At 46.2% G+C, this 22,702-nt stretch overlaps 1 protein-coding gene and 1 long non-coding RNA gene across 6 annotated transcripts in view; one reads left to right on the top strand and one right to left on the bottom strand.

The window, feature by feature from the left end:
- The window catches only part of LOC138481317 (uncharacterized), a 141,910-nt gene extending 129,123 nt beyond the window's left edge, over nt 1–12,787 (top strand). The window contains exon 2 of the long non-coding RNA XR_011274218.1: nt 12,377–12,787. This is a non-coding gene — a long non-coding RNA (uncharacterized lncRNA). The remainder of the gene's footprint in view (nt 1–12,376) is intronic.
- The window catches only part of COBL (cordon-bleu WH2 repeat protein), a 1,669,181-nt gene that overhangs the window by 296,038 nt on the left and 1,350,441 nt on the right, over nt 1–22,702 (bottom strand). The gene's annotated exons all lie outside the window — the stretch shown is intronic.

Genomic DNA, 22,702 nt, shown 5'->3' with positions numbered 1-22,702 from the left:
GCACACAGAAAGCACCAGTTAGATGCCTAAATCAACGCTCTCCTCCAGCTCAATTACAATATATAAAACAAAATTGTTTAATTAACTGCATTATTTTCAGATGTTCATATTTAACACACAAAAAACAGTTTATTTTTGGTAGAATGTGATATTTTCATATATGCACCCTGCATTTGTCAAACATTGAAACATAATGAGGTAACCTTTTCACGCATTACATGTTGTTATACATCTAGAAAATACATTTTCAAAACCCAAAGGCAATTTTTTTGCATTTTGCTGAATTGCATTCTGGTATTTATAGTCTCCCAGTCACTACTGGGGAATAATGCCACAATGGTGCACTTTTTGATTAGCATATTTCTGTAATGATTTATATATTTGAGTGGGTACCTTACTATGGTATGGGTACTTTTCAAGTCATCTCTATCAAGCAGACTATTGTTGAAAGCCAGATGTGGAGTTCAGGAGGGGGAATTATGAAAGGGCAAGCAAGTCCTGAATACTTGCCCAGGATGTGGCAAGAGAAGTTGCAATCCTGGAGACTGGTGCAGTTATTTTTCCCTGATTGTGGCCATGTGCTGCTTTTCAGGGCACAAGTAAAGGATACATGTGGGTGGACAGCGTAACCTTTTTTCAGAGGGCGGACGCAACCCCCTTAGGTGTTTTTTAGGTCGGCAAGCTTGTTCAAGCATTTGGCTACCAGAATTTCCTCCAGGTTTTCATGTTTCCAGGGCAGACACTTGCCCACAAGACGCATCAAATGATTACCAAAGCACATGATCGTTTTGGGATTTTGTTTTACAGGGAATATTTCACTACACATTTCTGGGTTAAAACGGCGAGCACCTTTCATACTTGGCCGACGTATTCCCTGAAAATGTCCTCTCGTGTTATTTTTCTGTTGCTGATTACTGTTTTTGAAAGGCCAGTGCTCTTTTGTCTACTGTACTAACTTCTACGGGGAAAGGTCAAGTGAACTAAATTTGTATCTTTCACTTTAAGATATGTTCACTGAGAGTGGGTATTTTCTTGGGTGCCAGCTTTTGATTTTTACTATGGGGCAATGTTCTGACACAGAGTGAAGTGGGGGAGCCGTACTCATCCCTGTGTCAAAACACCACATTTTACACAACCTTTATTCATTTATTTATTTTTACAGTTGTAGAAAGCGCACAAAGCCCTCGGTCATCTAGGCGCTATTGCTGCAGGAATGGGAAAGACGACATATGATTTACAGGAAGGTCTAAACGTGTAACGTCTCAGCAACAGTGTCCCAACCTGCTCACTTGCCTTTGGAACTTTCTGCTATAGGATCCCCTGCTATTCTACACCTGGTGAAATGTATTGGCCTGCTCACCCCCTCCAATCAAGGCTCAGGCAGCATACTAATGAGGCTTCCAGCTCATTTTGTAGGAAGCAGCACTTGATGAACGTAGTTATTGCTATTTCTGCTTTTGACAGTAAAAATAATCCTTATGTGTAGCTTCTGAAATAAAAGCATATTGCTAATTTGAACAATATGCCCAAATATACACACAATAAAAATAAAAACAGTTTTGAAATCTTTGCAAAAACAGCAGTTGGTTTCTATTAGAAAAATACAATCACCACATTTTTGTAATGACTTCCACAGAACTGTGATCACACTGTGCCTTATCTGCCAAAATTAGAAGTCTGTACACGGTATTCAGCTGTCTGCGACTTCAAAAAAATGCCTCACTACTGATATTGCCACATAGGTAAATGTCAATATTGACAATTCATATACTGGACGTCACAGCGTATTTGTCCACTACCTTACAAATGGCAACATAATTTAACTTCCCACGATACCTTTGTGTACTAAAGACTCATTCTGTGATATCACGAATTTCACTATTTATGCAAATTAGGGGGCCCTCACAAATCTTCAGATGCCCATGGCGCCGCAAATCCTAGGGCCGGCCCTGCGTAGCACCCTACTACAGCACCATTTACCTGGAACTAAAAGCTTGCAGTGTCATCTCACATGACTGCTTGAATCTCACCATACACTTGCAAGTCACCACATGTAAGAACTCAGCTTAGAAGGCACTAGGCATTCAAACAACACCAGTCTCTAGTGGATGGGCCAATGTGCTTTTGGACAAGGATGTAGCGTTACAAAACTTTAACGATCCCAGCCGTGTGCTATTCAAAACACCTTTGGCATTAACATTTAAACATAGAAGATATGTGCATCTTGTGCCTTACAATGGAAAGGAGAAGTCTGAATTCTGGTTGCAGCAAGTTGGACTTGTGTCTGTTTTTGTGGTCAGGGAAGTCCATGCAGCTTGAGAAACAGGTAAGGTGATTTTATTCTGTCTAATCTGGTGAACATGCTTTTTCCTGATGGTGCATTAGCATCCAAGGGAGAGGCGGTGCTCATAAGGAAGCGCAGATCGCGGGCGGAATCTAGCAATTAATGCCAGAGGTCCATGTCAGAGTCTCTCCGCCGGACAGTTATTTTTTCCTTCTTTCAGCCGCTGCCCTTGGACGCATTTGCTTCTCAACCCACCCACCTACCTCTCACTGGAGTCCCGCACCTGCTCTTCTCACCGGAGTCCTACACCTCTCGTCCCTTGATTCAAGCTCACCTGCATGTCCTTGAGCTGCAATCTAGCCAAACAGCTGACTTCAGACCCTGGAAATGTTCATATTCTCGCAGCAGCCATTTTGTTTTATAGTTTCTTTTTATGGGAATTTGGTCTGTTTGAGTCACATGGAGAAGCTTTCCCATTAAAAGGAACAAAAACTATGAACACCCCAGACGAAGAAGCGAACAGGGATGCAAACAGTAATAATCCACATGCTTGAGGTAACCACCTTGAGCCTTTGCCAATCCCTTCTCTACGCACTGGCCTACCATGGCTTCGGCTGCGGGGGCCGCTACCACACCTGCCATCTCTGAATGCAGGGATTACCGTTAAATGAATATTCAGTAACCTCACATTGAAGGGAGCATAACTACCTACCTCACTATGGCGCTTCCACAGAAACTCAGATCTCAGTGGATGACATCATCAGTCAATCAAAGCACATACCATGGTAGAAGGTAGAAGAAAGGTTCCCAAGGCTGTGCAATATTTGACCTATCACCCTACGCTGGTATGCTTCTGAATGCATGACACGTTTGTGCATTGATATTTTGCCATGGGGTGGAACATTAATTGGGGCTCATGTTCTAAGTGATTGCAAGGTGTAAAAGTCGTTTGCATGTACGTTGTGGCTCATATTCCATTATTTGTGTGGTGGAGGGCGGAACGCAACTTGCGCTTCCACTGTCACCCTTCTTGCCCACCATACAAGTGCTCCATGATTTTTCATACCGGCACAGATGCTGGAAATCCCTATGGGGTCCGCCTACTTTATGCAGCTGCACCTGCCCCATAGGGATCCATTATGCACGCTTCCTGCCAATGTGCGCGTGGACAATTACAGTATGTCGGCAAGGGTTTAATTTTATTTGTGAACGCCGCTTGCCAATCTCGCATGGAAATCGGTGCTCAATAACCAAAGAAAATGCTGCCTGGCATGCCAAGCAATGTTTACAAACTTTGCACTGCCGAGTGCAAATTTAAAGGGCAACAGGCGGCGTACACGCTCGTAAACACTGCTTATACGTCCCAAATAGTAACAAGTTGCTTTACAAAAAGCCTCATGACTTCAGAGGTTGGGACCGTGGATATTAGGGGAATTGTCTTGTCAAACTTTAGGACATGTGGGTGAATATTTAGTGCTGTTTGTGACTGCACATGTGCTACAGACACGTGACTAAATCAGAAGTGCAATTATGCCACTATGCAGGTATGGGCGGGCACCTCATCAGTTCTGCACTTAGATGAACTACTCTTCACCAACCCATAACTTTTCTGGGTACTATACCATCCCCCTCCTCCCCTTTTCATACAGTCCTCGGTTACTTCCCATATAGGTTTGCGCTATAGAAATACCATATTTACATACTCATGCTTAAAAGTGTCACTGGACGCCTTGCAATGTCTGACTGTCTGCTTGAGAGGCACATTTGTTAAAAGACCCAGTACAATTAACGCAAGCCCAATTGCATGGCTCACAGCTTATTTGTATGCTGGAAGCTAGATGAGCCTGGTTGGCTCGACACCAACAGCTACCAATACCGGCAACTGACTCCAAAGCCCGGCTGGTGCCATACAAGCATACCTAAGTGACGTTAACTCTGTGTGTTTGGGAATTTGTATAAATGAGCAGTAGGAGAACCCCCCCAACCCCCCCCCCACCTCCCCAAGCAGGGGATCTGGAGAGATGGGGGGAGAGGGTCGCATAAAATAAATAAATACATTTAATAACTAAAAACATTATTAGAATTAAATAACACTGCAGGCCACCTACACCCCTTTTTATGTGGCTGGGGGCCCTCTTACCTTTGGTTTCCTTGGCGTGTGTTTTTTTGGGGGGTTTGCCGGGTTCTTCTTAAGGTGGCCGGCTGTGCTCTAGTTTTGGGGGCTTGTCGTGTGCCGTATACGGCTGGGTTGGGGATTGTGGGATTCCGATTATCAGTGGGGCTCACCGAGCAGTGTCTGGGTTTGGTCCCCCTCCCAGGGTGGGATCAGGAGCTGCGTAGCTGTTGTGGGCACCAATTCTTTGTGAGCTTGGTGCAGTGCTCAGCGGTGACTGCCATGTGGCAGTGTTATACACGGCTTGCCATGTCTCCTGCTACTGGGCTGGCGAACAGGCTAGAGGGGCTGGGGTAGAGAGACTCTCCTTCATTCATGACACCTCAAACGTTAGAAATTGGGCGAGGCACTACCAAATATTGGGATTTAAATTGCTTAGGAATATATTAATAGAGTACAGGTGTTCACAATTAGGGGGTTTAATTTTAGGGAATGTAGATATGTATAAAGAATGCATTTACGCACAGTTTTGCTAGCTCAGAGGGAGCGATGGGTGTTCTTGGGCCACGTTTGGTTGCCTGTGGACCGGTGAGCTGCTAAGCCTCCCCTCCCTGCTCTAGGCTTTCAATGGGGGCTCAACGGGGGACAGGATTTCCAAGGGGCAGCTGGTGGGGGTCATCCAGCGGTTTTGGGGCGCTGGGGTGCTAGATTGAGGCCACTTACCCGAGGGGCCTCGATTTATCTGTAATGGGGCAGGGGAGTCAGGGTGGGGATGGGAGCGGGTAATGGAGGTGATAGTGGGTAGGCCAGAGTGATCGACGCCCGAGAAGGACCACAAGAGTAAAGGGCATTACCACCGGCAGTGAGGTCAGAGGGTTCAATGGGGGAGAGGCCGGGGAGCGCTGCCCAAGGAGGACCACAGCGTCATCTTTTGGGTGGGTAGGATGGCTCAGTACGGCCCCAGGGTTGTCCTTGTGTGTGAAGGGAGTTGGCAACGCCATCATCCCTGGGTGCAACAGCAGAGGGAGGGTCTAGGGCGGCACCCCCGTACAACAGGAGCAGATGGGAATACTACGTCCCTGAACAAGATATCTTTGGTATAGGGAGATGGCCGGAACGCTGTCACCTCCACTCAGTGGGGAGAGATCTGGACGGCTCCCCCCAATCAGCAGTGCAGCAGCGATGAGGTGTACACTCCACGCTATAACATTTTGGACGAAGAGGTGAGCAGGATTTGAACTGAAGATGCATTTTTGTTTGGGAAGGGCAAGGTTAGTGGTGAGAAGGTGATGTGGGCGGTGTATTTGGTGGGTAAAGGATGCGATTAAATAAATATCATACACATTAAAAGAATAAAGGAAAATAAAGAATAATTAGGCCAGGAAGGGTGGTTTGAAAGGGATGATGAGGAGGAACAGAGTAACAGTTGGTAGGAGCCGGCAGCGCGGGAGGAGGATATGTATGATATAAGTCATTTATAACACTCCTGTACACAAGTGTTTCTAAGAGGGACAAGATGAGGGAGGGAACACAAAGGGAGGACAAAACAACAAGCTTTCTAAGCCTTGTGTCAGTCAGAGCGTGCAAGTAAGATACCTTAGTATGTGGTACGGCTGGAGGCAGTGCAGGGATACGGGTCTAAAGGAGGGCATGGTACCCGTGAGACTCCAAGGGTAGCCAGTCAGCGCAGCATACAGGAGTGTCAGCAGGGGAGAGCGAGAGAGAAAAGCAGTAGAAGAAGAGTAAGGCCCTGAGCTGTGCCAGAGTTTCAGGAGGTCTGCCTCAAGTTTGAAAGGGCCAGGGAGGTCATTCACAGGGAGGTATCTGCAGGTGGGAGAGATATACACCCCACTCTCGACTGGCGAAGAGTTGAACATCAGAGATTTGGAGGTGTCTAAGGAAAGGGCTCAAGAAGGAAGGAGCGCGAGGAGGGAAGGTGAAGATAGTTTGGTTCTATTTTAAAGTTAAGACAGGGATTTGGTGGTAAGGCAAAGGGTGATTAGTTAATTGAGAGAAAGGGGCAGTAGTAAGATGTAATAGGGGGTGGCCTACCCTAAGGTCAGGGGCATGAGATATCGGGCCAAGGCCCGGCATAGAGCAAGAATGGGGGTGTTGTGGTTGTACAGTCCCTCAGGGCCTTATGTTTAAGAGCTTGTTGATACCGCATCCCACCCCGGGCCTTTATGCAGCCCGTTATTGGTTGCCCCCATCAGCGACAGGGTTTGGAGGAGGGACAGGGGGCAGAGGGGACCCAGCAATATCTGGGAGAGGGGCTGCAGCGGGAGGGGTAGTGGCAACAAGGTGTAAAAATATTCCTACAAGAAGGAATAGTGGGAATAAGCATATCAGGTCAAGAAGTTGTTGGGGTTGCGTGAACCGCAACCCAGGAATATTTTGTCGTACCTCTGTTAGTTTTTTTGGCTTAAAGGGATGTTGATTGGTTGACAGTTCATTTTGGTGACAGTTAAGATGGGCGAATACAGGTCAGCAAAGCAGTTTAGACCAATGGGGAACTTGGATGATAGAGGAGGGGGAGAAGGTCAATTTAATGGGAGAATGGGGATGGGGAGAAGTAGGGTTTCAATGGAGGGGGTGAGTATGGTAGTGGTATGGAGTTAGACTAGTTAGTTAGTTAGTCAACAAAGTTAGTTAGTTAGTCAACAAAGCAGTTTAGACTAATGAGGCACTCGGAGGATCGGGGGAGAGAATGTTAATTTAATGGAGAGTATTGGATAGCGGGTAGGAGAGATGAATGGGAGGGGACAAGCATGGTAGTGGTGTGGAGTTAAACATTCTCTGCACAGCGATGGAGAGGATGGCTTAAAAAAAGACAAAAAAGGAGAAATTAAAATGGTAAGAAAGGACAAGTTTCAAGGATTCATAAAAGAAAGGAAAATGGACAGGTGCAAAGAGGTGCTGTATCAGAGGATATGTGCTAGGGTGAAGGAGCGAAGCAGGGCGGCTGACTAGGGGATAAAGTGGCCAGGAATGCTACGGGAAGTAGCAAGGTGCGTGGATTGAGCTGCTTGGACGGGTGTGGATGGAAGGCCCCTGGTACAGTGGAGGAAGCAGCGATGATATGGACCATTTAGCAGCGTGAGCATGGGGGCGCAGTGGCCTAGAAGGAGTGATGCAGTGTCACGGCGTGTAGTGAGCAGAGGGAATTGATCTGCAGGGACAGAAGTCATGGTTACGGCAACTAGTGCTAGGAGTGGGAACAGCAAGTGAGGTGCATAGCAGAGAGCAGGGGAGCAAGTATTTACAAGGGTGCACATAGGGGTACATTGACAAATGAGTAGGAGGGGTGGAGGTACTGCGTGGGGGGATTAAACTGCATGGACAGAGGAGGAGCAATAAGGAGCGGTGAGGAGCGAGTGAGAGCGGGGAGCAATTGTGTGGTCGGGGTGAGAACAGGGGAGTACCCATGTATGGAGTACATGTGAACTGGGTTACCCAGCCCTTTAAGGTGAGTAGCAATACCCTGGAGATGGATGGGGATGCAGATTTTATTCATACATCAAGAATCAAAATGACTCAGGTAGTTTGGCAAAAGAGGAGTCCATTTTAATAACAATATATAAAACAGGGAGTACAACGAACATTAGCAGTCGTTTGATCCTCTTACTAAATGCATTTTAGTAGAAACTGAGGTTGTATTGCATAAAATCGTCATCATTGATGTTGACCTGCGTCACTACCTATGTGGCAAACTACAAAAACGGAGGGAGTGATTGGTTCTAAGTGAATGTCTAAACATAAATCCCATATCAGTATAGAACCGTGAAGGAAAGTGATAAGGTGCTTAGAATCAGGTGGGGCAACTAAGCCCTTCCTAAACATGGCCACTTTGAACGTCACTAAATACACAACGTTCCATTGGCTATACAAACTATAGGACCCTTGATTACATAGTCCTCTACAATTGGTTGGCTTCCGCCCCAAGCAGTACTTTCCCACCTACGTTTAGCAGCTTGCAGACTGAACATCCAGATGCTAGTGGGCTCATCTAGAAACCAGCTTCCCACCAACTATTATATCAATCCATCATTACCTCAACAGTCCAGTGTCAATTAGTGCTTTGAAGTTTGGCCGTGGGTTTGTTCTTTGCTCTGGGAATTTTAAGGGGTGTAGGCACAGCCGGCCTTCGTGCGTAGGTGTGACCACCTCGATTGTCCAATTTCTTCCTGCCACGTGACTGGACACCATGAAATTGGGCTTTTCATGTATTTAATATTCTTTTTTAATAGTCCTCTGATGTTTTTTGTTCTGCTCAAACTTCCTGAACAGGAATCCCTTGTTCCTTCACACAATTTGTATCCAATGTCAGCCAAGTCCTGTTTGATAAGACTTTTGGCTTCGTGGCTTATCCTATCTCCGTTTGCTGAGATTCATTCGTGGAATTAAAACTTGTTTTTAACTGTAACACACTCAAGTGAGGCCTTTAGGTTCAGCACTGCTTTATAATGTATACTGGAAACATCCATCTTTTATTTGCCCATATGGATCTATAGAGGTATATATTACACGCCCATCGCCCCCCCCTGGATGAATCCTCACCAAACTTTGCAAAAAAAGTATATGGGCCACTCTGAATTTTTTTGCAAAGTTCAGTGATCTTTGGTCCAGGGGGGGAACTTAGAGGGGTGGTCCCAAAATGTATTTTTTTCCCATAGAATGAATGGGGGAAAAACTTTGCGCATGGCTACAGGCCAAACCGTTGGACAGATTTTCACCAAATTTGTGGCAGGGGCTTGGACCCGAATGTGTGCTTTAGTAAATTTGGTATGTCACAGAAAGAGGTAACCGCCTGACTAAATTTCACCATACTTTAATTTATATATGGTCAACATTTTAAAAAAGTGAAAAAGGGTGGTTTGTACAAAAATCAACCTATAGTTTATCCTTGTGGTGAAATCAAACACCCCTTAGTTGGTTAAATACAGGAAAACCTACTTTGTATTATTTGAGCAAATAAAAGCAGAATGTCTCATGCTTATTTCAGCCTTTGGTTCCGCCAGTTTGGGCTGCCCCTTCAGTGGACTTAGTAAATTTGGTGACAATCCGTCCAGTACTTTCCTTTAAAACGACCCAAAAATATGTCTCAATAAATTAGTGATATCTATGTCTGCTCCGCGGTCACATTTCTCTGTTCGCTGCGCGGACATGATATCGATTGGCAGGGGGGGGGGTGGCGTCATCACTGCGGACACGCAACGTCTTTGCCGATTGGCTACAGTGAGCCGTGATGTACATCAGAATGTGTGGATGCGCCCGACATCTTGGATCTGAAGACAGCACGCTACTTACCAGAGGCGAAATGCTGTTTTCGAAACTGTTGTGCTCTCCTACAGTGCGTGGGGAGGTTCACAGAGTAAGAGATGGGTTAAATACGGTATTTCTTTGGCCGGTAGATGTTAATGATGTATTCGCCATGGGAAATGGTGTGTGGGAAATGATTTTGATTTCCTGCAATGCTTGGGGAGGTTTAAACAGTAAGAGACGGATGAAATACTGTACTTGTTTGGGCGGCAATTGTCTATTATATATTCTGCATTGGCGCCTTCTTCAGGATGTTTGTACATGCAGAAAATGAGGGATCTAATAAGGCTACTATTTGAGTCTGTGCTGTGTACAGGCACCTTGAAAATGTTTGCAGGACACGCGTGGCGTTAGTGACCATTGCTCTTGAGTGTATTTCCCTATTATATTACATTTTCCTATGGGTGTGTTATTGCTTGGTACGCCACCATGGTCGTGACATGCTGCAGTGGTTGTGGGCAGGGCCTAGAGACTTGGATGCATGGCCGTAGGCCAAAGGCCATACTTCCAAGGCTATAGGCCCTGCCCACAACCACCGCTGCATGTCACGACCATGGCTACACGTGTAGTATTGATTATCGCTTACATGGTTGAGGGGAGAGTGTACCGTGTTGGGTGCATGGCCAAATGCCATGCACCCAACAACAAAGTTATAAGCACTGGAGTTATAAACCAGTGCACATCAACACATTGCAATAATATCTATGCACAAACAGCTAGGAGTGCAGTGTCTGACCAGAATAAGTGAAGCATAGCACACCTATCAATGCACCCGTACTACTATACATCACAAGGTTGATTGTGGGCAGGATGTAGAGTTTTGCTTCCATGGCTGCAGCCCGTAGCCCATACATCATACTCCTAAAACCCTAGGCCCTGCCCAGAAACACCACTTCATATTACTGCAGTGCATATACTCGTCCTATAGGTTAGCATGTCAGATGGTTCTGAGGAGGGTGTACAGTCTTGGCTGCATGGCCGAAGCCCATGCACCCAGAAACTACCTTGTTAGCGGTGGAGGTATAAGCCATTGTACACCTATACATTCAAAAGTATGTGGATATATATCTTAACCTGTAGGTCCTGCCGTCACCCACTGCAGCACATTTGACAGGGACGTTAGTGACTGTGTTGCTTTGGTGGAGTGGCTGTTTCCATAGAAAGAACTGTTTTTGGCTGCCTTATAACTGTCCTACCCTTGGACGAATCGTCAGCAAACTTTGAAAAACAAATATATGGGACACTCTGACTTTGGTTGGAAAATTTGGTCATGTTTGGTGCAGAGGGGTGAAAGTTATAAGGGGGAGGGGTTCTCAAAACGTCTTTTTTCCCCTTACACTGAACGGGGGAAAAAGGTCGTGCTCACGACCATGTGGCTCTTTCCCAGATTGTTTGCAGAGCAGCGTGCTGTAAGGTAGCTTTCTTCGGTAGCCCCCTATCTTTTACTAATGTTTTCGTGTGTGCGGATACCACCAGAAACACCTCCAAAACAAGAGAGCATTAGACTTCTCACACTCAAGTAATAGTATTTCACAAGGTGACCTTTGAGGGGGGCCAATGAGCTGTGGAAGCGCAAAGTGAAAAAGTGCAGTTTTCTTGTCTGCAAAATGATACGTTTAAATGGAAGTTCATGCTCACTGCACCACGACCAATTACAGCGTCTGGATTAAGATGTGTTTTGCACTAATATTTCCCTTAGATTGGCCTCTTCAGTTTTGAGAACTAAGGCCATCATCTGCACTGTTTGCTTGAAACAGCGCTTCTGAAGCTGTATGGGAGTAGATGTTCTCATAATTAGATTTCATTATGTTGCTTCAAAGCAAGAATGTATTTACCTTCTGAGTGAAGGCCACACAAGTTGCTTTTTTGGTTGACCGCTCAGTACGCCCGCGCATCCAAGAGAATGTAAAGGGGCAATTGTTTTTTTACCTTGAGCCCAAGAGAAACTTGCTCGCTACTCACGGAATGAAAGGGTAAAAAAAAACAGCAATTGATAAGGTTATGTTTTAAAATGTTTGTAAGGGACATGCATATCAGTCAATGAAGATTCTTCGCTGCAAACACATTTGTGACTGATTTGCCGAAAAAGAATGGAGGCTGTAAATATTTTGTAAGTTTCCATTGGCCCACTGTACAGCGAACCGTGCTTTATTTTTACATAACTGCACATCTAATTATGCTAATATAATTGACGTGTTATTTTTCTGCCATTGTACAATTTTCCTGTAATGTTGCAGAGTGCACAGGTTGCTCATTTGCAGGGTATGAATGCACTCAACCTTTTTTACTATTTATATTTCTAATTTGAAATGCTTACTTTGTCGACATAGCTTTGTGTATAACTTTGCAGGTTTTTTTGGTCTTCTTTGAAATGACGAGACATACATTTTTTTTATTTGTCCACTCTTTTTTATTTCATACCTAAATTATCATCTTTCTGTGTACTTGCCATTTTGTTTTCTCTTACGGCGCCTGCAAAATCCGGCCGTTTCTAACCTCCACCTATAGGGACACTTGGACATTAGTAACATATTCCTAAAATGTCAACTTTGAGCAGGTATTTTTGTGTAGCACTTTGCACATTTTCTATTTGAATTTTTAAAAACATGTTGGTACAGGTTGGTTACTGACACTTATTTTTTGTAACCTTTCCCGCCTAGGTATATTTTGCCGTACTGTGCGTGCCATGGTTTTCAAATCCCGAGTGAGGGCTTCTTCGGACGACAAATACAACTGCTGGTGAGCGGTTGCCTGTCCATAACAATAATGTGGAATGACACTGTAAGCCCGCTTTGTCCGTTCACTGAGCTCACTATTCGGAACAACGTGACATCATTTATGGTGCTGTAGGCTCAACGTCATGACGACTTCTGGGAAATAACTGTGGAAACAAAGCGACTGCTTCAACGAAGACCCCAAAATGTTTGTTTGAGCAAAATAAACGGCCTCCTCATCTTCAACATTTGCAATGCCTCCCTAACCAGCAATGTAATCATTGCATTGACTATGCGATTATTCCGATTGTCTCTGCAAGTTTGTTATTAAATAAATGTACTTTGTAACCTGTAAAATGGTCACGTGTTCTTTACCACTCCACTGTTTTATTTGCAAATTTAACTTATTACCTTGTACGTCGCTCAATGTTTATTTACAGGTTCTGCGTCACGCCACGTACTTGTGCTTTTTGCAACCTACAATGGAAAGGGAAGAAGGGCTATGTATGCAATAACCGCCTTCCCTTTCTATGGCGGCCATCTTGAAAGAGGATTTTCTTTTGTGATCCTTACTGCCAAAGTCACCTCGGATTACAACAAGTACGCGTCCTTTTTAGTAGCACACGTTACTGCATTGGTAATTTAGACTATTGCTGGCAAAGATCATTGAGCCTATGTACTTTACAGAGAAATAAGGAGTACGTGGAGTGAATTCAAGTTTTATTTTTTTCAATTATACTGTGAAAGGTCGTTATTAACCCATTATTAACTTTGTTTACGGGTGGCTTTATTTTTTGCCACGGCAGGCAATAAGGTAATATGCGACCGGCATTGAGCAAAAAGGCATCAAACGGTAATATGAGTGACTGTATGTGTGGCAACACATTTTTTCCGTCTGTTATGTGCAAGATAGCAACACAGTTTCTTATGCTTTTGTATTACACCACTGCTGCTGTTTCTTAGGGAGGAAGGCTGCATTTAGCTAATGTCTTTTTCAGATAAACACAACTTTTCCTACCAATATATAATGTATAGTGCATTCGCAATCGCTGCATACCAATACGTGTTGGCGTTGTGTAAGGCAAATGTTGAAGGTGGACGTTCCTACATGAATATAAAATCTATTTCCACATTGCCCAACAGGCATACTAAATGTGTACTGATTCTGGGATATGTCACAGTGCTGTATGACAGTATATTTTCATGTGGCATTCTTCGGAAGCTACATACTGTTTACCAAACAACCCTTCCTAAAGGAACCTTTTGGTTATGTTGCACTACTGAAAATCTGTGCCATGTAGTACAACATTCTTTTCTTAGGTACACCTTATACTTAAATTGTTCTACTAAAAACCCGTCCAATTCACTAAAAAAAAACGTTGTTAAGGGGACGTTATGGTTAAGTTGCGCTATTAAAAACCTGTGAAATTCCCTAAAACCTAACAAAAACGTTATAATCATGACATTATGGTTCGCGGTATAACAGAAAAACCTCTGAAATTCGCCAGTTATGGTAGCCTAAGCAACCATAACTGCCTGCACCACTGTGCAGTGCTAACACTAACACCAGCGAAGCAACCATAACTCACGCCACCACAGTGCACTGATAAAACTAACACCCAGGGCATCAAAGATGACATCACAAATATCATTCATTCAATGTTACGGTGGTGGGGGGGGGGGTTTCTACAAAGGTGATTGAGTGAACAAGGAGGAGGAGCAGGTTTCTGAAGTGCAAAGAAATATTGGGGGCGTAAGGTAATGTGATCCTTATGGTGATAAGAGTTAGGTATGGTAGTAGAGGAGTGATGGAGGGCAGTAAGGTGCCTTGAGTACAATTACGTGTGGTGCTTAATTTACCTTTTCTTTCACAGATGCCGCAGGAGGTGGTGTTCCGAAGAAGAGTTTAAGGGACTAGTCAATGTATGTAGGGTGCCTGTTAATGCAGGGGTATAAAGGTTTTAGTGCAGATGGGCATGGTGTTTTTTCCCAAGTAAATGTTGATGGTACAGATTAAGGGCTATTAAGATTATTTCGAGAAGTAAGGTGGCCATGGCAGTCGGAGGCAGTTTTAGTTATGAAAGTTGTGTAAGGGGTTAGCCGGCTATGACGGGTATGAAAAGTTGCTATCAGAAGAAGAAAGAGCAGAGAAAAGCGATGTTGGCATGGCGAGCAAAAGGAAATAAAGAACGGTTCTCTCAGTTTGGGATGTTATGTCTAGGAGCAGGGCTGTTGGTGGGGAATGTTTAAAAAAAAGAGAAAGGGGAGGAAGGTGTAGGAACAATTAAACAAGAGTTAAATACAAAGTTTATAGGGTGGGTGGGGCAGAAAGAACACCTTTGGAGAGAGTTTTTTCTGGTGCCAGGAACACAGTTGGTTAAAAGATGGTTGGTTATTATCGCGGTAAGGAGGATGGGTAGTGCTGTTTGCACGAACAGGCTACCACCGGGGTACAAAGAGGGTAAAGAGGTATTGAAGAAGTAGGGCCGTGGCCTCGGGCAGAAGATGGGAGAAAGCGGGAATGAGACATGAGAGGAATTGAGGGGTGTGGGAGAGAGCAAAGGACAGTAAGTGATGAATTTCAATTGTTTATTTATTTTTGGTGATTGTTAATTGATCTGTTAGTCTGTAAGGTCAGGGAGCCAGGTTAGCGTGTTTTTGTAAGCCATGGCCTGTCACATTAGAGCAAGCTTTTCCACTAACGGCGAGTCTGGGTATTTTATGCAGTCAACCCCAAGGAGGACCCTGGGGAGCATGTGCTACGTATTGTTCCCCGGGGAGGTTATTTGGGCGCTGCACCCGGCCAACGAACTGGATAGGGCTAGATTGCCCCCTGGTGTGTATATATACCGGTTCAGTGAAGGTCCTGTAACCTTTGGTGAATGCTGTTACATGTTGACCACCCACCCACCCTGCTAACGTTGGTTGAGGGGTGTACAGGTTGTGGGGAAGTGAGTAATATTGGAGCAGGTGGTTTCTTTTGGTGACAGGTCAGGGAGGTAGAGAGAAAGGAATATTTGTACTGTGATGTTCTTTGTTGCTGATGTGGCAGGTCAGCCTGGCTTCCATGGAAGAGTTTGGTGGTAAGTTTGTGGGTCGTCAGACATTGGGGAAATGGGGGTAGTGGAGTGCTAGCCGGGGACAGGGTTGGTTAAATGATGGTTGGTTGAAGCCGAAGGATTTTATTGCGGTAAGGAGCGCGGGTAGTGCTGTTTACATGAACAGGCTACCCCGGGGGTAGAAAGAGTGGGAAGAGGTATTGAAGGAGGGGCGTGGCCTCGGGGAGAGGATGGGAGAAAGCGGGAATGAAGATTGAGAGGAATTGAGGGGGAGGTGAAGGAGCAAGGGACAAGAAGTGATTCATTTAAATTCTTTCTTTATTTGTGTTTGGCGATTGTTAATTGATCTGTTCATCTGTAAGCCCCCGGAGCCAGGTTAGCATGTTATTTGTATGCCAAGGCCCTTCACATTAAACCAACCTTTTCCACTAACAGCAAGTCTGGGTATTTTGTGCAGTCAGCCCAAAAGGCCGCTTTCATTTTACTGCAGTCTTTCAGGGACTGCGCATGCGTTTACTGCATGCAGCAGGGGGTGGAGGAGGCTGCGATGTGGAAGGTAAGGAGAGGGTTTGGGGAAGGGGTGGTGTCTGTGTATGTGTGTGGGTCGGGTGGATATAGCTAGCTTCGTGAATGTTATGCGTGGGTAGGTCAGGGAAAAAGGACATCAGTGGTCGGGGGTTGCGGGATTGGACCCACCTGATAGATGTTAGGGAATGGGGAGGGCATGAGGGTTGCAGGGGTGTTCCCCGCATTAGGAAACTGAAGGGGAGAAACGCTTGACGAGAAACTTTCGGATGCGCAGTATATGCCCCAGGCCCCGGGCCATCTGGAGGACGGCACGATTAAGGGCCTGGGAGTTTAGGTGCAGGGTGGGGGGGGGGGGGGAACGGCGGGAAAGCTGTGCGGAGGGGCGGCCAAATGGCGCCCGCAAAGCAAAAGGCCCGGGAAAATGCAGGAAATGACACCTGGAAAAGGTGTCAGGGGTAGCAAAAGGGGGCCGGGGGGAGGACCGGCCCCCGAGGTAAGAACAAAAAGGCTTGGGGGTATAAGTAACCCCAGGGAGTGGGAAAAGGCACAAACCAGGTAAGGAGCTCACCTCTCTCGGGTAAGCTCCTAGGGCCTGGAAAGGGGAAAGAAGAAACGTTTGCTCTTGTGGGCTCACGGTTTGTTCAGCAATACCTTTTGCAGTAAAGGAAACGTCTACTCTTGCGGGTTCACGGTTTCTAATACTGCTGACCATCCACTTACCTCAAGCAAAGCAGCGTTGTGAGGACCGGGAGCCGAGTTGGGAATCCAGAGGAAGAGCCAGCCGATGCGGGAAGGAGCAGTGTCGTGGGCAACGTGGCAGATTCGTAGAAAGGAGCTGACTGCAGCCCAGGAAGCATGCTGGGGAGCCAGGTCAGCGTGGAGGGCCAGCGGTCGTATCCGGAGGAAAGCGGACCAGAAGCCCGGTGCAGGGACGATCGAGCCAAGGAGAGCGTCCATCGGGAGCCGAGGAGAAGAGCGTCCATCGGCAGCCGAGGAAGCAGAGATCAGACGGGGAGCCAGCACGAACAGGTTGGAACTGAACAGGAGGGAGGGGCTATCTGCCACACTCACGCCAGTCGGGAATTTTGATACATTGGCCCTAGTTGTTGCCTAGGCCACGGGCTGCTCGACGAACACAGCAGCAAAGGGGAAATATTTAAAGGGACAGGCACACCCTGGGCAGCAGTGAAAGCACTTTAAAGAACAGCTCTCTCCAAAAAACAGACGGATTGCACCAAAGTATCAAGACAGCATCAGCAATTCGGACCACACAGATAGCAATTCAGGCCACACAGGAATTAGGCTTCATTTAACAAAACGATTCACAATAAACACGGAGCGAAAAGAAAAGGAGTCAACAAATAAAGCAGGACAGAAGAAAAAGAGGGGAAGAAGCAAGCTCTACAGTAAGAATTCAAACAAGAAGGATGAGTGAAGAAAGAGCAAAAAGAGCCCAAGAATTCAGCAAATGGACGAAGAAGGCAGAGAAGGAATATGGGGCACAATGGGTACTGGAGGTGATGCAAAAGGAGGAGAAGGCAAAGACAATGTCACCTTTGCTGTTCATAGAACCAAGCAGCAGTGAGGAAGAGGATGAGGTGCCGCAAGGATAAAAGAGGAGGACAGAAGAGCCAAAAAGAGCACAGGACCAACCGGAGGCACCCAGGAAGAAGAAGAAGAAGAAGGAACAAAACAAAGGTACTGTAAATAATAATGTGGGGGAGAAAATTGTTGCTATGTTAACAAATTGTGTCACAGGTACGGGTAAGTCGCCCAGAACCAATGACAGAAGGGGCAGAGGCAATAGGAGACCCAGGGAGGAGCAGGAGTATTCCTCATCCGAGGCGGGGAGCAGCGAGGATGAAGAGAGGGATCACCTAAGGGCTTGGGTAAAATGGAGAGGGGTAATGAGCAAGGGGAAGAAAAGAGGGACGGGGGTGCGGGGGAAGGTCCCACAGAAACCCCGGTCTCAGCACCTTTGGGGGCTCCAATAGTACCAAATCCAGGGCGGGCACCGCAAGATACCAACTCACAGCCAGTAACACCAGTAGGAACAACAGCAGTACCAGCAGCAGCAGTTTGTGTGGCAGGGAGCCCACAGCAGGGGATGGCACCACCATTGGCACCAGTGATTCCAAACCCGGATGGTGTACCACAAGGTACCACTCCACAACCAGTAGCACCAATAGGAATAACGCCAGGATCAAGGGTAACGGCGACAGCTACAGCAGACAAGGAAGGGGGCCAATCATGACGAAGTATGGCAGACCAACAATGGGGAAGGCCGCACAGGGCAGGTCTATGAATGCAATGGCTTGGTATATAAATGACAAAGTAAAGGAAAAAATATGGAGAAAGGAATTAATTGACATTTATACACTGCTAGATTGCCAAGAAAGGGGAATGAATGTGGCATTGGAGGACATCAGGGAGGATGGGAAATGCCTATTAAGGAGAGGAGCGGTAGTAAGAAGCTTTGACAACTGAATGGCATCCTTCCAGATAATGTCCACCATTATATTGCAGAAATTCCCAGAGGATGGGGTAGCATTGGTTGCATATCAGCAGAGGGTGTTAAAGGTTTACAGGGCATTCGAGGGGGATGCGTGGCAAGAATATGACCATGAGTTCAGAAAAGAGATGGACTGCTTTCCAGACATGGGGTGGGATGAAGAAAATTTCAACCTATACATTTTCAATGTATTAAAAGAGAAATGGGAAACCAAAGAAAGGAACTCCGGAGGGCAGCAGAGGAGGCAGTACTGGCAGAATGATTACAGATCAGATTATAAATACAATAACAGAAGATATGAAAATAGCTACGACAGATCTAGGGAGCAAGGTTTTCGGAGCAGGCAGTATGGGCCACAGAGAGGGTGGCAGAGCAGCTTGCCACCGACAACGCAGGGAGGCGGCAGCGGGAACAGCGGGGCAGGGCGAGCAGAGCCAGGACAATGTAGAAATTTTGAGAAAGGGGTACCATGCAGCTGGGGCTGGAAGTGCAAATTCAGCCACAAGTACGAGAAATGCAGAGGTGATCATAGCACCTCAAAATGCACAAGGGCAGCAGGAAGCAGCAACAGAAGCAACGAGAAAAGGAGCTAGGTCTTGGGACAGGAAGGGGGCCAAACCGGTAAAAATTGAGAGAATGGAAGGGGGGCTCCAATCATTCCCAGACCAGGAAACTGCGCAAGTGATTAGACAAGGTTTTCAGGAAGGGTTTAACATTCCATTCAAAGAGTGAGGATCACAAAATATCCCCAAAAACCTAAAATCTGCTATGGAGAACAAAGATATAGTGACCCAGAAAATCCAGAAAGAGATAGAGCTGGGTAGGATTGGGGGCCCGTTTGATATGTTACCATTTAAAGAGTTTATATGCTCACCACTAGGGCTAGTACCAAAGAAGGAAAAGGGAGAATACAGATGAATCCACCACCTATCATACCCACCCAGGGAGTCTGTCAATGACGGCATACCACAAAGCGAAGCATCAGTAAACTACTCTGATTTTCAGGAAGCAGTAGAGCTGGTCAGAAAGGCAGGAGAAGGGGCATGGATGGCAAAGGCGGACATTAAGTCAGCTTTCCGGCTGTTGCCGGTCAACAGCAAATCACAGAGATGGCTCTGTATGAAGTGGGAGGGCGAATACTTTATCGACAAATGTCTACCAATGGGTTGCACCATATCATGTGCGTACTTTGAGAGGGTAAGCTCATTCATGCAATGGGCAGTCACAAAAGAGATGGGGGAGGCCAACATAGTACATTACCTGGATGATTTTTTTTTCGTAGGGCCCAAGGGTTCGAAGCTATGCAAAGCGACTCTGGACACATTTGTAGAGATAGCAAGTAAGTGGGGGTTTACACTGGCCGGGGAAAAACAATGGGCCCAACACAGGTTATCCAATTTCTAGGGATAGAAATTGACTCAAGGCAAGGGGTATGCAGGATCCGGGAGGACAAAGTAGCAGACCTGCTAGAAGCACTGAACGAGCTGAAAGGGAGGAACAAAGCTACTGTAAGAGAACTACAAGCATTGGCAGGGAAACTAAACTTTGCGGGAAGAGTCATACCACAAGGAAAAGTATTTCAGAGGAGCACTGAGCTGAGAACAAGAGGGGCCAAAATGGGTCACCACAGAGTCAGGCTAGGTGAAGGAATTAAGAGAGACATAGAAATTTGGTCAGAATTCCTGAGGTTTTTCAATGGATCAGTGATATGGCACTTATCGATAAACGAGGAAGGAAAAAGGGTTTTATTCACTGATGCGGCAGGGGGTTTTGGATTCGGATCAATACTAGGGAGAAGGTGGTGTGCAGAAAAATGGCCTACAGCATGGCAGGAGGCAGAATGGACAAAGAACATAAAGCTGCTAGAACTCTTTCCAATCTGGGTAGCATTATGCGCATGGGGGGAGGAACTGAACAACAAGGAGTTGGCAGTATGGTCGGATAATATGGCGGTGGTACACGTATTGATTAGGGGGAGCGCGTCATGCCCAATAGTACTGGAGTTAATGAGAGCAATCACACTGGAATGCCTAAAAATGAATTTATGCATAAGGGCGAGGCACATCGCTGGGGAAGCAAATGTGGTGGCTGATGCCTTATCTCGTTTTCAGTGGGGAAAGTTCAGAGAGCTGAGACCGGACGCCGAAAGGGAGGGGACGCCCACGCCACGGAAGGCATGGGTACCACTGAAAACACTTGAAAGGAAAGAACGGTTGACTGCAAGGTCAACTCTAAAGACACGGGGAAACCAAAGGAAACAGAACGGGTCATAGACAAACTGACCAGGAACGCCCTAACGTACAAAACGGGTAAGCAGTACGAAAAGCATGTAAAAGATGTGTTGGTGGAAGCAGGAGTGCAAGATGTGGGTGAAATTTCAACGGAAAAAATGTGTGAATTTTTGGAAGGGGCATTTGCCAAAGGTAAAAAGAAGAGCTGGGCGGCAGCACACTTAGCCACAGTAGCATACACCACAAAGGTGGCTGGGGTAGCGGATCCAACGGACAGCCCCAGAATAAAATATGCAATGAAGGAATGAAGGGATGGGCAAAGTTAGAACGGAGGAAACCGGACAGCAGAAGGCCACTAAATTTTGGGAAACTAGTAATTCTGTTAAAAGTATTACCAGGGGTATGCAGTAGCACATATGAAACTGCTTTGTTCAGGGCAGCATTTGCCCTGGCATACTATGGGGCATTTAGAATTGGGGAACTGGTGGCACGGAACACAATAGCAGGCAATGGTCTGGCAAAGAGCAAGATTAGCATGGGAACCAAGGGCATGTCCATAATGCTAAGGAAATCCAAGACCGACCAGGCAGGTAAAGGGAGAGCAATAGAGCTCAATTGCATCAGAGAGAAGGACCACTGTCCCAGATGCATCACCCAAGAATTCTTAGATATCTGCCCAGAGGTTGACGGACAACTATTAATGCATAAGAATGGCAGTGCACTCAACAGGTACCAGTTTCAGGCGGTATCCAAGCAGTAGCCAAAGCAGGATGGGACCCAGCCGAGTTTGGTACACACTCATTCTGGATAGGGGCAGCAACATCGGCGTGGACAGGGGGCCTAGGAGCAAAAGGTGTGAAAAAGATTGGGGGGTGGAAATCACAATGTTTTAAAAAGTACATAAGAGAGGAACTCATATGAACACTCTATCTCCCCCATCTCCACAGAGACAACCCCTTACAAATCGGCATGGATAGTTGGGCACTCCTTTGTGACACAGGCAGGCAGGTGGAATGAGGAAGTGAAGCAAGGACTCCACTTCAAAGCCACAATCACATCCTGGTGGGGCCTCCCGGGGATGCACTGGAAGGACATTCACGACAGGTTGTCGGACCTGATTGGCTTCAGGGACCCCCCCACCCCGAGCCCCTCATTATACACCTCGGGGGGAACAATTTGGTCAGCACGAATAGGGGAGAATTACAGAGAAACATTTGCGAGTCCCTGCTCAGCATAGCACACAGTTGGTGGAAGGGTGTACAGTCAACTCGTCGAAAAAAAACTGGTCGACTGCAATTTGGTCGACGCAATTTGGTCGAAAACCAAATGGTCGAATTTTTTTTTTTATTTATATATTTATTTTTCGGGTTTTCGTTTAGTTAAAAAAGGGGTTTTTAGAGAAAAAAAGGAGGTTGGGGGGGACCCCCCCCCCCAAATAAAAAAGGGTTAAAATAAAAAAAGAAAATTTCGACCATTTGGTTTTCGACCAAATTGGTTCGACCATTTGTCTGGTCGACCAATTTTTTTCGACGAAATGTCTGGCAACCGGTGGAAGACCGAAATCTTTATGTCGGAGACAATAGCTCGAAGAATTTGGTACAGAGCGCATCGGAGGCAGTCAATCGAGACAGCAAGAAAGAAATTAAATAAAACAGTGGAGAAGTATTGTAAGAGCACCGGGCTCCACTTTATAAAACACAGTCTCTCCCAAAACAACCCAGAAATATTTCACCAGGACGGGGTGCACCTATCAACCAAGGGAATGGGGGTGTTTTCCGACAACATCTTTAGGGCACTGGAGGAGCGGGGATGCAAATAGAAAGGCTTTTCGGGGGGACCTGAGCGGCTGTGGTAACACCCACTCAGGTGTGGCGGCATGTGCCCAGGAACGGATGCCCAAGGGTAACAAAGACTTGGGAGGAGAAGCCTTGGGCATCTCCAG

The sequence above is a fragment of the Ambystoma mexicanum genome, chromosome 5p (genome assembly GCF_040938575.1).
Source record: "Ambystoma mexicanum isolate Mex_15411 chromosome 5p, UKY_AmexF1_1, whole genome shotgun sequence".
NCBI classification, from domain to species: domain Eukaryota; kingdom Metazoa; phylum Chordata; class Amphibia; order Caudata; family Ambystomatidae; genus Ambystoma; species Ambystoma mexicanum.
The sequence above is the reverse complement of the archived record's forward strand: the minus strand, read 5'-3'. Positions and strand labels throughout refer to the sequence as shown.